Source organism: Symphalangus syndactylus, chromosome 14 (genome assembly GCF_028878055.3).
Source record: "Symphalangus syndactylus isolate Jambi chromosome 14, NHGRI_mSymSyn1-v2.1_pri, whole genome shotgun sequence".
Lineage (NCBI taxonomy): Eukaryota > Metazoa > Chordata > Mammalia > Primates > Hylobatidae > Symphalangus > Symphalangus syndactylus.
This window is the reverse complement of record NC_072436.2, coordinates 39,013,100-39,029,182: the sequence shown is the minus strand read 5'-3', so window position 1 is coordinate 39,029,182 and position 16,083 is coordinate 39,013,100.

The following is a 16,083-nucleotide window of genomic DNA, read 5'->3' as shown; positions in this document are numbered from 1 at the left end:
GGAGAGCAAAGAAACCATCTGCCTTCTAGTAAACACCACAGCTGCACCCATAGCTCAACCTCCTACCGCCAAAGACTTCACCCCACCCCCAGGAGGCACCTGCACAGCCTGATGAATTGACAGTGAATGGAAACAGAAACTGTTGAATCATCTTGTGGTAACTAGCAAACACTGCAAGCTCTGAACCAGCAAGGGAGACTGAGAAAATGCGAAGACAGGGCTTTCTAAGTACTGTGGTTTAATTTCAGTTGTGAAGTCACTCAACCGGGGAAATGTACAGTTGCTAATTGGCAAAGTCTACAAAGGTAGCAGGGAAGAAAGACTCAGGAGATAGAAAAAGGGAGGAAGAGGAAGAAAACATCCCCTGCACCAGAGACAAAGCCTGATAGGCACTTCCAATCCACACCCCTGCATCCTGGGCACTCCATGGAGTTCAGTGAGGAAAAGAGACACTCTCTCTCCAGCCTTCCTTTCTCCCATCTTTCCTTGTTTCCTTGCCTTCTTACTTAAGCTTTCATTAGGCACCTGCACCACGCTAAGTAGGAAGAATCCAAGATACCTTGGCCCATTCCTCTCCTCAGAGAGCTCAGACTCTAGCATAGAAGACAGAGGAGCAGGAGTGTCCCAGCAAGACAGGGAGAGAAATTTTTCACATTATCACTAAGCCCCACGTGGCCAGGGCTTTGCCGCCTCCCAGGGGATGGATGGCATGGTTGTTTTCTGCAGAAGAAAACCTTTAGTGCAGCAACTATCCATACTTACTGTCAGGATGAGCTGCAGGGGTGGCAAGAAGACAGAGTGAGAACCATATCCCTCTGCACATGCCAAGAAGAGGGGCATCTGTGGGCAGAGAGAGGAGGCCCCCAGGAGGAGAGAATGGGGAGGAAGGAGGTGGTAAGGTAGAAAGGGCTGGAAGGGAGCAGACAGGAAGTGAAGGGAGAAATAGGGCCACATGAGCAGAGATGCAAACAGATATAACCTCCTAAGACAACAATACAAGCCATAAAAAAAAAAAACACACAAAAACATTCCTTCACTAGGTAAAGGTACGTCAGTTTCGGCAGACACTGCTGGTGACTCTTCCTCTCCTGCCAGAATTCTGAGGTCACTCTACTGCCCAGCCCCAGGGCAGGTCTGATTGGCTCAGGTCATCACAGGGTCCCAACCTCCAGGAAAGTGATCAGCTTAGAAATGAAATTTGTTGCTTGAAACGAGGACGGTTATTTTTATAGGGTGAATTTAGGAGACACTGAGGCTGGAATGGCACACGAGAGGCTAGCTGAGAAAACAAAAGTGGGTGTGCAGCCCCAGCTGTTAAACACACCAGAGGATGCACCCAGTCCTGTGGCCAATGGATATAACCAGGCCTGACTCCCTCCTGAGGCTGCGCTCTGCCCATGGGATGGCTGAGTCTGCGCTCTGCCCATGGGATGGCTGAGTCTGCTGGCTTGCAGGCTCCTTGTTTCTGGCTGTTGTTTAAATGTGATGCAATTGGTCACCCAAAGGATGTCTCTAGTTGTGAGAAACAAACTCACCCATCCAAACCCAACGAATGGACTCAGAGACCCAGAGAACAGCCAAAGTGAGAATTTTAATGATAGTCTTGCAAGATCAGGCATGTGATAGGCAGGCAGACCCAGCACAGTTTCAACAAGCAATTTATCCCCTAGTCTGCAGGTCCCTCCCTCAGTTCCTCATAGGTTGAGTACTATGGGGTCACAATCTTCCCGGACGTCACCTACTGATTGTTGGGTAGGGGCTTTAGATGTCTTTTTTAGGGTTGTTTTGCTGCATTTTATTGCTGCCCACAGTACATTGCAATCCTAGTTAGCTCAGGGCTCTTCAAGTATATTTGACTTACGACCTAAGTAGCTGGGCAGGCTGAGAAGAACAGACGAAGTGAGCCATTTTGGAGACTAGTAAGCTTCCATCTTAGACTAAACTTTTTTGGTTCAGGTGAAGGCAACTAAAGGGCGGGGGGGAGAAGAGGGGGAAAGGGGGAAGCCGACAAGCAGGCATCCGCTATTTAAGCAGGGGCCTAGTATATCCTGTTTCTTCTGTAGTTTGCTGACCTAAGTCAATTTAAGGCACTTTGTGTTGGAAATAGACCACTGTATACATTATTCCCTTCATGGTGGAGCGTGACTGTGAACAAATTCTGCAGGAGTCTACGGTGCAAACTCATCATCTTCAACAACAAATCCATTCGACATACATGTGGAGGAAGCCCCCTCATGGAGGCAGGCAACATGCCCAGGAGCCGGGTACCATGCTGGAATCTGGGAGCCACTCATGCACTTACTTGTCCATTTACAAGTAAATGGGAAGTAGGAAGGTGGACATCGCGATTCCCTCAAGCGCCAACTACAATCTGAATTGCAGTTGGATCTCAGGGTTTGAGATCACTTAGGGACCAAGGAAAGGTTGAGTCACATATTCACCCATGGCTATCAGGAGGGGCAGAGAGAACAGCCAGGGATCTGGGGGTCTCGGTGATTTCTGCAGCATTCACAATAAGCCCATAGACAGTGTTGAAAAAAAACAGAGGTTTGCATATGTTATGTAAAGGCATTGTTATGAAGAGAAGGATGATAATCGGAGTCCCCTGCTCAGCTCTGCAGTCGACATCCGTCTACAGTTGTAATCTTGGTAAGCACCATTCTCAACTCCTGGCATCAACCCACTGGCAAAGCTTTATTTATAGAGTGAGAACAGAGTATAAATGTTGCCAGCCTTGACGTTGTAAGGTAGAGGATACAGAGAAGAGACTTAAAGAGAAGAGATACTATCCACACTCAGTGCAACAGAGTAAAGAAAAATAAAAATTATACACACTAATAGGAGGTGACAGGAGACTCTCCAGTCCCCTTGCAGGAAAAGAAAAGGGCAGAGGTGGCTGCTTTCCCTGACTATGGTGCAGATCAAAGTTCTGCAGTCTCAAGACACAGAAAACCGGTTTTAACTAGAAAACCGGTCCAGGTTTCCTCAGAATTGCAGCTACTTTCAGAAAGAGTGAGGAATGGGTATTGATGACCCATCATCTCTTTAGTCAGACATTGGCTCCTTGCGTGGGTAATATTTTCATTTGGAATCAGTCGGCAAGCCTCTACCCAGAAAAACAAAAATATTGCTGATCTTCAGATCAAAGTCACAGAAAAGGAAGGTGGTAGAACCCCCCCTAACTTCCCATTTAAGGCAGAAATGCCTGACCTGTGGCTTCCCAGGCTCTCTTCTGTGACATTACTTCGATCACTAGAATGGTCCAGAGACTAAGGGAAAGCATCTGCTATCCCTTCCCCGAGCTACATCACCCATTTTCCCTTGCAGACACTCACTCCCTCTGCCCAAACCGCATGATGCTGGTTGTTGACCTCCACCCCTTCTGGTGTGGCCAGACACTGGCTAGACTGGGCCAATCCTTGCTCTTGGCCCCAGTGACCACTGCAAGGAAGAGCAATGGCCAGCTGGGTCGGTCAGGCTGAAAACCAAAAAGGGTCCCTCTCTTCCTGCCTGGCTGCTGAGCTGTTGCACATGTGCCATAGCTCTGAGGGCCACGAGGTGGACAGGGCTTGTCTGGACAGGAAGAGAGCAGGGCAGGGGATTCCTGAAAGTGCCACCCAAGCACCTGGATTCCAGCCTCCGCACCTGAGGCCAATGTGAGCTGCATTTCTGACTCTGAAACTGAAACAGGAGCAACTACTCATGCTAATAACAGTGATTAGGGTTGCAAGCAACAGAAAACCAACTCGCATTAACCTGAACAGTAAAGGGCAGTTGCTACCTCAGGGAACTGGCAAGGCAAACTTGGGGCAGGCTTTAGAGCAGGTTTGATTCTGAGGCTCAAGTATGTCCTCAGAACTTAGTGTCTGTCTACTCTGCCTCCATGGACCACTTCATCCTAGAGGTGGTCTCCCTCAAAGTGACAAAATGGCTGCACCAGGGCTAGCTTCATACTCAAACTCCACCCTCTCCAAGATGAGAGGGTATGCCCTTCTGACAGATCTCTCAAGTAAGCAAGGAAGTGTCTTTTGCCGGCACACCAAAAAACCTCCTCCCCTCATATTTCATTGACTACAGTCAGATCACACGACTGTTTCTGAACCAACTCCTGTGGCCAGACGGTGGCTATGCCTGAGTGGCTTCCTCCAGGGTTTACAAGATAGGTCCTATGGCAAAGTGTGGGAGGGGTGTGAAGTGACTGGTCGACTGTGGGAGAAGGTTGTAGGTAATGTAGGGAGGGGGCATGAAGTAAGGACAAATGCTTACCTCACTGATACTGTGCTTGATGAGGAAGCAAAAGAAATGATCACCACCTCACCATTTTCTTCACCTCAAATTCCTTTGAGAAGGGAATGTCTCATATTAGATTAGCAGACATAATATATAATGTCAAATCCTGCAGATCCCACCTCCTAACTCTGTCCTCTCTACATTTTTTGCCAAAATAATTCCCTTTCTAAACTTTATTATTGCCACCTTTAATAGTCAAGTAAATTATAAGACATAAAAAATCATGCCACCAACTATGTTCCTTGGGCCCAGAGCCCCTTGAGGGTAAAGTGGGACCACTGGGTCTCTTGGCCTTTTACAAGCAAGGGTTTTAATTCACTTCACTGAATAGTGCTCTCTTGCACTCTTTCCCTCGTTTTCTCTCTCTCTTCTCTCTCTCTTTCTCTGTCTCTCTCTCTTTCTCTGTCTCTCTCTCTTTCTCCACTGAGCAGGTATCAGCCAGAGTTCTTTGGCTGCAGACAGGGCACAACTTGGAGGCAGGGCCTAGGTGTGGGACATTTGCTGCAGGGTGCAGGTTAAGTGCCTAGGGGGCCCCAGAGGCAGCACCCCAATTGTACCTAGCAGAAGGAGGGTCTCCTAAAAGGACTGAGCATTTTACCTCAAGAGGAAATCATAGGATAGAAGAGAAGGTGCTGTCTGCTGCCCCAAGTCAGCCGGTGGGATTTCACTGGGAGGAGCAGAAGAGGAGAAATGTGTAGGCATATTCACAAGGATACAGATCATCCCTGTGGTGATATGGCAGCTCCGGAAGGCACCACAAGGGAAGGCAGGTGAGGGGAGTTCTAAGGGCTAGGAAAAATTCTGAAAGCCCTGGGCAGAGACACAGAAATTATGGATGATCTCAAAGAAATGGTGCAAAGTGCTCTGAATGGTGCATTGGTCCTTCCGCCAGCTTCAGTCCTGGTCAATCGAGGATCCTGTGTCCCACCAGAGGCCTGGCAGCACCGACTGACCTCCACCCAGCCCTCCTCCCTGAGTCTCTGAATTTGGGTTTGTTTTTTTCCAAACCCTTGCACTCTTATTTCATAACATTAGTTACTGGAAAAATTAGTAAATTTTTGGAAAATAAATCAGAACAGTCACTATGCAAGTTTAAGAAAAGGGAACATATCCTAGAAAAAAATGTAGGGACTGGGGAGCCAAGAGGCTCAGCCCCACTGCCACTTTCCCATGTGGCCTGGGACAAAACAAACTGTAAGAGACTTCACCTGTGTTTTTAAATATAGGAAATTATCTGCCTGACATATGCATACAACACATCACTATTCTACCACAAAAAGAACTGAAGTATTGATATTACATAGTTGATAGGTTTGGAAGTACACAGCTAGAATGAAACTCAAAAGCATGCTAAGCCACCAGATACAAATGGTCACCTATTGTAACCTTTTATATGAAATGTCCAGAATATACAACTCCATGGAGACAGAAAGTAGATGGTGGTTGCCAGGGAAATAAGTGAAGGGTGAAAGGGAGTGATTCTTTAATAGGTACAGTGTGTTTTTCTGGGGTGATGAAAAGGTTTTAAAATGAGATAGAAACAATGTTTCCAAAACATTGAGAACACACTAAATGCCACTGAATTGTACACTTTAAAATGGTTAGTTGTATGTTATGTGAATCTCACCTCTTCTAGTTTGATGCAATCTCATTTATCTATTTTTGTTTTTATCGCCTATGCTTTTGGGATCATATCCAAAAAATCTTTACCCAAACCAATGTCAAGAAGCTTTTTTCCTGTGTTTTCTTCTAGTAGATCTACAGTTTCAGGTCTCAAGTTAAGTCTTTAATCCATTTTGAGTTATCTTTGTATGCACTCAAAAAATTTAGGATGCTATTATTATTGAGAGTTCAGGAAAGCCCCAAGCCTTGGTGTGATAGAAAAGAAACCCAGAGAATTCCCCAAATTCACCCACCTTCTGTCCTTCATTTTTCATGGCCCATGTTGTAGAACTGGTTACAGCACTCAGACAAGTGTGGTGACGAAGGGCCCCAGGAGCTCTGCCACCCAATGGCATCAGGATCCAAGGTGTCAGGGACACCAAAACTTTCCTCCCATCCAGGAAAACAAGTTATTAATATAACAATATATCACCCCCAAATTTCTTGCCAAGGAAAGAAGAAAAAGAAGGAAAACTTTCGTTACACATAGTCAACAATATTTTTTCTAGTGTACAATTATTCATTTAAGGTTGAGGAAAGTGATCTAAGAGGTTGACAATGCCCCTTAATAAAGTCACATATCAGAGTACAGAGCAGCACTATAATAATTGTCTTGATGCTGGACCTGGGAGGAGATGGTCTCCAAATACTTAAAAAGCCTTTACAAAATTACCCATATCAAAAACATGCTTTGTTCTCCTATGACTTGTGTTTAAATCCACATACCGTCATGATTTTAGCTGGTGGATGTGTGTAAGACAAGAAAGCAATAGCTGTCCCCATCCCTGGGACCCTCTCCTCACCGTGCTGTTTCCTTCCAGGACTGAAAGCTGTGCTAAATGTCTCCCTATTTTAACACAGTCAGGGGGCACAGAGTCTGACAGGGACTGGAAGAATTCTATCCCTTGCAGGTTTGTGAGACTCGCAAGAAAACGTGCAATCATCTCTCCGCCTCTCTCCTCTCTCACCGCTGGAGGCAGACACTTGGAAAACCACCAGCCCACCCCCTGCCCCGACTCCCTCACCATTCTTCAGTTTGTGTTTTCTATGAGTGCTTGCGTGCAAAAGCACGGTAGGAAACCACAGGTAAGAGATTGGTTAAACTAAATTCCTCAGGATCCCTCCCAGTCCTGAGGGTTTTGACTTCCTACCTCTTCATTCCTGCCCATCTACTCAGCACAGGCTCTCTGAGATGCTACTCAATGACAACCACTGTGCTAGGCTTGGGGATCCAGCACTTCTCAAGAAATGACTTTCCAGTTGAGGTCAGAGGTAGGGAGTTTCTATTTAAATGTATAAAACTCTGTTTTGTACACACACAAACACGCAGGTGTACGTGTAACTTCTTGTTCTTACTCTGTCACACTCACTGTGTGTTACAAGCTGAATCGTGTCCCCCGCTCCCCCTAAAAATTCAGATATTGACTGGTGTCCTTATAAACTTTGAAGACAGACAGGTACAGAGGGAAGACCATGTGAAGACAGGAAAAAAGACAGCCACCAATAAGCCAAGGAGAGAGGCCTGGAGCAGATTCTCCCTTGCAGCCCTCAGAAGCAACCAACCCTGCTGACACCCACTGACACCTTGATCTTGGATTCCCAGCCTCCAGAACTCTGAGACAATACATTTCTGTTATTTAAGCCACCTAGCCTGGGTACATTATTACGGCAGCCCTTTTAAGCTGACGCAACACCATAATACTCCAGATAAACACACTGGAAATCGCTGCTTGAGGAATCGGAAGCCCAGAGGTCCTATTCTTAGCTTTGCCACTCCAAGCCACTCCACATCCCAGGAATGCCTGGGATATTTACATATTTTAATGGAGAAAAGAGAATGACACTTGAGTAAGTCACTTCTCCTCCTTGAGCCTTTGTTTCCTTCTTCAATAAAGGGCAAGGTCCCCTCCAACATGAACAGCTTGTATTTCTATGGCCCCTAGACAGGACCAAGGACAACTGTCCACGTCAGCCACAACCTAACAGTGTTCTCACTGTGAAAAATCCCCATGTTCCAACATTCAAACACACTGACATCCCAGTGTCCCACCGGACCGGCCACATTAGACTGTAGCTTCCAAAGGACAGGGCCAGTAAATTCCCCACTATCAGGTCCCTAAATGATGGCTGACAGAGGTCCTGTCCCAGGCTGTATCATGGAGCATCCTTAGCCCTCTCAACTGCCTATCTGGAGGTCTGGACCCTACATCCAATAAATGTTCATAAAACTTAACATTCAAGTTTACAAATACAAAGGCATATTTTACATATTAAAAACCTATGATTTGCCAAAATATTTTTGTGCTCCTTTGGAGACTTGAAATTCTGGGAATGGTAGAAAATAGGATGTCTGGGATATTTATGTATGTTAATGGGCAGAAGAGAATGCCAAAACTGACTGTGGGGCTGCAGGCTGCCAGTGTCATAGGTCAGTCATGGTTCATGTGCTGCAGAAGCTCCTGGGAGCCAGGGCCCACCTCACCACTCACCAGCCCATCTCCAGGGCCTGACACAGTATCTCAAATGATGAAGAGATAAACACTGGGATTTAGATTAGGCTCTACATACCCACAATTAAACTGGATTTGAAATTGCCTCATATAGTTTTGGGAACAATAAAACTGGAGCCTTTGGAAGATAATCTGGCAATAGTGGTCAGTGTTTTCCATGCAGATACTTCTGTCCCATCGGCATCACCTCTAGAACCTAATCCAGAGAAATCTCTTCTTATGAATACGAGGGTACACCCTGCAGGATTGTTTAAGATAACACAAACTGAACAAAACCTGAGTGTCCTTTGATGGGGCATGGCATAATTAAATTTGGTACAATTATAACTGATGCAGCTTTTAAAAGAATGAGACAATCCTATCTACACTAACACATAAATACAGATCTACAAGTTCTGGATATCAGAACATATTTAAACAGGGATATTCAATAATAAAATGATTTATGGCATAAAACCATGTGGACCAACCAAGAACTCAAGAGAAACTGACATTCCACAAGGGATAGCAGCAACACACTGTCAGCTAGACAGTGAACAGGCAAGTGGTAACTCACTTAGCAGAACAGAGGATGCTAAGTCTACAGGGCTGAGGGAGCCAACTAGCTGTTGCCACTGGGTTGTATAAATGCTTGGGAAGTGGAGGCTCCATGCACCTCTGAAAGCAGCTGCATCCTCAAGTACCCTCTCCAAGTCCATCAAAGCCTGAGGGTTTACTGTTAGGAGAGGGTGGCATGGGATGGTAACATTGGGACCCACATGGGGAACACTGGAGCCAGTAGGAGACCCCTCAGTGAGAGCCACTACTTACCAATGCACAGGGTGCAGTCAATCATGTGGGGTGGCCTCCATGCTGTGGATACCCTAGACCATTTCCCAGAAGATGGCATCAAGTGATTTGTTCTAACAAAATCAGGTATACAAATGCAAATCTTGAGAAAGGAGGATGGTTTTCTAACTAGCCTCACGTTGTGCATGGAAAGCCTGGGGGCTCCAAGGTCCCAGGAAGGAGGATTAGGATCTGCCCCTCATTCTCCACCCGTCCACCTCTCAGGAGACTAAAAGACTCATCACTGGAGGAATTAACCCTGTCCTAAACAAAACACCAAAACTGATCTGCCAAAGGAAGTTACTTTGTGATCAAGAAAGCCCGGGCCCAACAAATCCCGCCATTTGCAATCAGCCTTCTATTCACATTTCTCATATTGTGAACAAACATCCATGACTGACTTGACATTTAATGAAAGCCTCAAACATAAAAAAGAACAAAAATACAAATGGAATAAAGGAACTCCAAGAAAACAGAGACAAAGCAGAGAGTAGAAGGGAACACTTAAAAACTTATTATCAAGGCCGGGCGCGGTGGCTCACGCCTGTAATCCCAGCACTTTGGGAGGCCGAGGCGGGTGGATCACGAGGTCAGGAGATCGAGACCACGGTGAAACCCCGTCTCTACTAAAAATACGAAAAAAATTAGCCGGGCGCTTTGGTGGGTGCCTGTAGTCCCAGCTACTCAGGAGGCTGAGGCAGGAGAATGGCGTGAACCCGGGAGGCAGAGCTTGCAGTGGGCCGAGATGGCACCACTGCACTCCAGCCTGGGCAACAGAGCAAGACTCCGTCTCAAAAAAAAAAAAAAAAACTTACTATCAAGTATTCTCAAAAATAAGAGATTTTTATAACTGGAAAACAAGAACAGATGCTGTTGAAAAAGGAACAGAGAACTTTTGAAAATTAAAAATATGACAGCAGATATTTAAAAATAACTCAAGAAGAGTTGGAAGATAAAGTTAAGAAAATCTCACCAGGACACAGAACCAAAAGATAAAGAGATGGAAATAAAAAAGGAAGGAAAAAATATTAGAAGACAAGGCAAGGAGGTACAACATCTGAGCAAAAGGAGTTCCAGATGACAGAACAGTGCAGATAACTGAACACAAGTTTCCATATTAAAAGGGCCCACTGCATGCCCAATGCACTAAAAGAACCCATGTCAAGCCACCCCATCGTGAAATTCTACACTACAACAATGCCAAAAAGAAGCTTCCAGTAGGGAGGGACAAAAACAAGTCATATGTAACAGATCAAGGTGCAGAAAGTGTCAGATTTGTTCATTGCAATGTTGGATATTAGAAAGTAATGGCATGCACCTTTAAAAACCTAAGGAAAAGTTTATTTCCAGCCTAGAACTCTACACCCACAAAAACTTTCAGTCAATTGAACAGTAAGCATTTCTAGACATGAAAATCTTTAAAAATCTCGAAAAGTTAATTCCCAGGTACCCTCTTTTACGAAGCTATTAGATGAGAGACTGTTTTGGTTATCTACGGCTATGTAAGAATGCACCCAAAACTCGGAAAGTTAAAGCAACAGTGTGTTATTATTCCATGGAATTTGGACAGGAAACAAATAGGGATGGCTTTTCTCTGCTTTCCAGTGTCTGAGGTCCCATCTTAGAAATAGCTGTCTGCTGAAGCAGTTGGGAATGTTAGCATCTCTTTACCCCTCTCTATGCAGCCTCTCAACAGGCATCAGCTTGGACTTCCTCATAGCAATGGCAGCCACAGGCAAGTAGCAATTTTTAAATGGAAGCTCAGGGCCTCAAGAGATGGGAAGTGGAGGGTCCCAGTCTCTTCAGGCCTGAGTCCGGAAACTGTCACACTGTCATCTCAGCTACCTTCTGTTGACCAAAGCAGTCATGAAACTACCCAAGATCAAGGGGAGGCGACACAAACCACACTTCTCAACAGGAGTAGCCTTAATGAATCTGTGGTCCTCTCTAAGCTTCTACAAAGGGTAACCAAGAAAGAGAAAGCCTGGGAAAACAGTGACTTGACCATGGAGGAAATGCAAGGAAAATTCCCAAGGGGGTGGTGAAGATGCAGGAAGAGCCCATCCGGACTGAAGCTGTGGAAGGAGGCCTCCAGAATGAATGTGTCCATGTGGGGCAGGAGGGGTGGAACTGCCAATTACCTGACAGGTTTGATCACAGTGGGACGAGTGGAACTGCTCTGTCCTGTGATAAATCTGTTGTATCTGTCCTGTTTCATATCTGTCTAGTGTGGAGGTCAGTGAGTGATGATGGGCTTATAGAAAACTAAGCAAATGGATAAAGGAGACAATTATCTCTGAAGAAATAAAAAGGTTGGACAGAAGGAAATAAAATATGGTACACTATGGGGCATGGCTGGAAATAGTATTTTTATAGCCATAACAATGTGAACACTGGATACTGATTTAAGTAAAAATGGGGATACACTGACTTTCAGAGAATAGGAAAAGGAAAATGGTGCTATAGTGAGAAACATTCGTTTTCTAAAGAGTAAGCCAGTAGATAACCAAGAGATAGCTCTTTAGACATGTTACTTAGGAATATGGAGTAAATTACATGAGAATGAAGTAAGAGAATTGAGAGTGGTGGCCCACAAGGAAAAGAAATGAGGGATGAAGAGGGTTGAGGCAGAGCATGGCTGTTTTTCATTATAAACCTCACAGTATAAGTTCATTAAATATTTTCATACATTTCATAAATGAAAATAAGAATTAAATTTTAAAAGAGAAAGCTGTAGAACAAAACACACAGTGAGATCCTACTTATATAAAAAAATGATGTGCACATGTGTATATGAACTCCAAGAAAAATAGAAAAATGTGGAAAAACCACACTAACACAACAAAACACACTAAAACAACCACAATAAAGAAGTAAAAGTGGCTGGGGGGCCAAATGTCTATCAACAGGTACAAGAAAAATCAAAACGTAGGCCAGGCACGGTGGCTCACGCCTGTAATCCCAGCACTTTGGGAGGCCAAGGTGGGCGGATCACGAGGTCAGGAGATCAAGACCATCATGGCTAACACGGTGAAACCCCATCTCTACTAAAAGATACAAAAAATTAGCCAGGTGTGGTGGCAGGCGCCTGTAGTCCCAGCTACTCGGGAGGCTGAGGCAGGAGAATGGCGTGAACCTGGGAGGCGGGGCTTGCAGTGAGCTGAGATTGCGCCACTGCACGCCAGCCTGGGGGACAGAAGGAAGACTCCGTTTCAAGAAAAAAAAAAAAAAAAAAAAGAGTAATCAAAATGTAGTCTATACATGCAATGGAATATTATTCAGCCTTCAAAAAGGAGGGAATTTTGACACATGCTACAACATGGATGATCCATGAGGACATTATACTGAGTGAAGTAAGCCAGTCACAGAAGAACAAATTCTATATGAATCCACTTATATGGTACCTGGAATAGTCAGATGCTGAGAGACAGAATGTAGAATGAGGGTTGCCAGGGGCTGAGAGAAGAGGGGAGTGGGGAGTTAGTGTCTAACATGTACAGAGTTTCCGTTTGGGAAGATGAAATGTTTTGGAGCTGGACAGTGGTGATGGTTGCACAACAATGTGAATGGACTTAATGCCACTGAGCTATACATTCAGAAGCGGTTAAATGGTCAATTTTATATCGTGTGTATTTTGCCACAATAAAAAAAATGGCTGTAGGAGGAAACATTTTAGGAAACTTTCAAGTTTTCCGAATTATTTGACTCTTCTTAGTGAGAATGTGTTCATGAAATACTTATGGAGAAAAACTAAAAACAGATGAAAAAGCTGGCCAGGCGTGGTAGTTCATGCCTGTAATCCTAGCACTTTGGGAGGCCGATGTGGGCGGATCACTTAAGGTCAGGAGTTCGAAACCAGCCTGGCCAACAGGGTGAAACCCTGTCTCTACTAAAAATACAAAAAAATAGCCAGGCGTGGTGGTGGGCGCCTGTAATTCCAGCTACTTGGGAGACTGAGGCAGGAGAATTGCTTGAACCCGGGAGGTGGAGGTTGCAGTGAGCCGAGATTATGCCACTGCACTCCAGCCTGGGCAACAAAGTGAGACTCCATCTAAAAAAAAAATGTTAAGAGAAATGTGCATTGCTCTAGGGAAGGAAAGAGAAGGGGATAAAGAGAAAGAAAGGGAGAAGGAAGCAGACAGGAGCTACAAGTGGGAGAAGAAGGGTGTGAGAAGGCCCTGGGAGAACAGAATCCTGTGGAGGGGCTTTCTCAGTTCTCCGGGTGAGAGGTGTGTGCTGTACCTACCTCTGCCAGCCAGCCTCTCCTGAGAGAGCTTCCCTTTGCCAATAAACAAACTCAGAAAAATCTCAAAAGCTTATCTCATTTCAGATGTTGCTTTTTAACATTCCCTGCAAATCCCAATGAGGAGCCACCCGTCACCCAGAATGCTCCTGCTGTCACAACAAACAGCACACCTGGTCAGATGCACAATAGGACAGGGGCGGCCACAGCAGCCAGGGCGCTCTCAGAGTCTGAGGACTCAGCCCAGCAGGCTTGTCCTTGGGAGAGAGAAGGTCACTCCTTAGAAGAGGAACCTGAGCTGTGCCCACATTGCCCCGAGAGCTGATGGCCAGCACTCTGGGAATGAAATCCTCCTCTGAGTGGCCACCCACGTGTGTGTAGGAAGTTGCACAACCTCTTTTGGAGGAAAATTGTTTCCTGAGCTCTTATGCCCTGGGATTGCCTGGCCCTGCACAAACTTCTCACTATGTACACACAGCACTCACCACTATGCTGCCACAACCCTCTCCCCTACACCTACTTTAACTGCAAAGACCTGTTTGGGGTAAGGTGGGGACAAGCCACAGGAGATCTGGCATCGCCTCAGAGAGGAGGAAGTTTTATTTCTCACCTCCTATAGAACATTTTACGTTAGCATAATGTTAAAACATCCAGAAATCAAAATCGCCATCTTCTAACATGGGCTAAGGTAAAATCTGATAGTACAATATGAACTTTCAAAGAGATAGATATCAGAATCTTTAACCATTTGGGGAAAAAATATGAAATGTTGTTCATGCCATTACTACAACTCTGAATTATAAAGAAAATAAACAAGAACTGGAAAGAATGGAAAAGTGTTTGCCAGGGTAATGAGATTTTTGCTTTTCCCTTTGTGTGCATGTGTGTTTTGGTATCCCACCACAACCAGTGTTTACTCCATGCCCACACAACAGTTTTTCATTCAAGCTTCATAACACAGCAGCATTGATATTATCTGCATTCTGTAGGTGAGCAAATGTAAAGTCAATAAGGGGGAAAAAAATCCAGGACAACGGTCACCACAGGAAATAAACTGCCGCACTGGCCCCCCTGTCCAGGCATGCCTTTCCTCTGTCCCTATGGAATTCACAAGGAAGTCCTTTCTGCTTGCCTCAAATCAGTAGTTTGGTTATTACAATTTTGTTCCATCTTTTAAACTGCAGTTATCTAAACTGAAAGACAAAGAGGTGATAGCCCAGGAACAACTTTAAGCCCCGTATGACTCAAAGCAGCCATTCACAAACTTATTGATTTTAGGAACTCTTTGCACTTTTAAGAATTATGAGGTCCCTAGCACTTTGGGAGACCGAGGCAGGCGGATCGCTTGAGGTCAGAAGTTCAAGACCAGCCTGGCCAACACGGTGAAACCCCATCTCTACTAAAAATACAAAAAATTAGCCAGGCGTGGTCGTGGGTGCCTGTAATCTCAGCTACTCCGGAGGCTCAGACAGGAGAATCGCTTGAACCCAGCAGGTGGAGGTTGCAGTGAGCTGAGATCTACACCACAGCACTCCAGCCTGGACAACAGAGCCAGACTCTGTCTCAAAAAAAAAAAAAATTATGAGGTCCCCAAAGAGCTTTTATTTGGGTGGGTTATATCCACTGATATTTCCTGTATTAGAAATTAAAATAGAAAAGTTTTCAAATGTTTATTAATTCATTTGAAAATAACTAATAAACCTATTAGTGTATTTTATGAAAATAACTATTTTCCAAAACAAAAACAAAAAAAGTTAGCAAGAAGAGTAGCATTGTTCCACATTTTTACAAATCCCTTTACTGTCTGTCTTAATAGAAAGCAGCTGCATTCTCATGTCTGCTTCTATATTTTTTCTGTTGGAATACTACACATCATGTGGTCTCTGGAAACCGCCACCGTACATTAGTGAGAGAATGAGAGTGAAAAAGCTAATGACATTTTTTTGTATTACTATAAAAACAGTTTGTACTCATGAACCGCCTGAAATGCTCTTGGGTACCCCCAGGGCTCCCTGTACCACACTTTGAGAACCATAACTTAAAGAACTATGTATGAGAGAGAGGGAAAGAGAAGTCGGGGAGACACCAATGGATATACCCACCATCCCACACTTCTCACTTTTCAACTTTCAAACGCCCCCAACTCCCCACTAGGTAACCCCAGTGCAGGAACCCCTGATTCTCCAAGGACAGCCTGACGTTCATTCAAGCCATCTCCTTCCTTCTCATTTCCGCAAAATAAATTAAACGAGGGCTAAGTGGGCATGGCTAACCAATTAATCCTCCACGGGCACATACTGACATTTTTAATAGGGCCTTTCTTAAGCTAGAACTCCAAAGCATGCCTCTAACTGGGCTTTTCAGACTGCTTGAAATGGGTATGAGAAAGAGAGCCCACAGGAGACACGAATGCCAAGTTCTGATCCTGACTGTCCGGTGACTGAGCCATTTCTCTATCTCCAGACTTGAGCTGCACTCAACCCTCTGCCTGCTTCTCAGAGCTGTCCTGGCTTCGGATGACATCCAGGACCTGAGTTCTTCTTATAACCA